This window comes from Carlito syrichta, unplaced genomic scaffold (assembly GCF_000164805.1).
Source record: "Carlito syrichta isolate Samal-C Ts95f unplaced genomic scaffold, Tarsius_syrichta-2.0.1 Scaffold307091, whole genome shotgun sequence".
Classification (NCBI taxonomy): Eukaryota; Metazoa; Chordata; class Mammalia; order Primates; family Tarsiidae; genus Carlito; species Carlito syrichta.
Window position 1 is genome coordinate 204303 of NW_007251187.1, and position 428 is coordinate 204730.

At 51.9% G+C, this 428-nt stretch overlaps 1 protein-coding gene across 1 annotated transcript in view; it reads right to left on the reverse strand.

Moving 5' to 3' along the window:
- Positions 1-428, reverse strand: part of AGTRAP (angiotensin II receptor associated protein) — a gene marked incomplete at its 5' end in the record, with an annotated part of 6011 nt that overhangs the window by 2236 nt on the left and 3347 nt on the right. The gene's annotated exons all lie outside the window — the stretch shown is intronic.

A 428-nucleotide genomic window follows, 5' to 3' on the forward strand; every position in this document is an offset into this window, starting at 1 on the left:
CTCAGGCGATCCTTCTTCCTCAGCCTTCCAAGTAGCCAGAACTACAGGCGCACACTACCACGCCTGGTTAATTTTTTGATTTATTGTAGAGACGAGGTCTTGCCAAGTTGCCCAGGCTGTTCTCGAACCTGTGGGCTCAAGTAATCCCCTCACCTCGGTCTCCCAAAGTGCTGGGATTACAGGCTTGAGCGACCACGCAGACCTATTATTATTATTGTTTTTGTTTTTTTTTTTGAGTTGGAGTCTCACTCTGTCGCCCAGACTGGAGTGCAGTGGCCACTTCCGGCCACCGCAGCTTCAACCTGCTGGGCTCCGGCGATCCTTCCTCCTCAGCCTACCGAGTAGCCAGAATTACAGGCATGCGCTACCACGCCCGACTGATTTTTTGATTTATTGTAGAGATGAGGTCTTGCTGCCCAGGCGGGTCT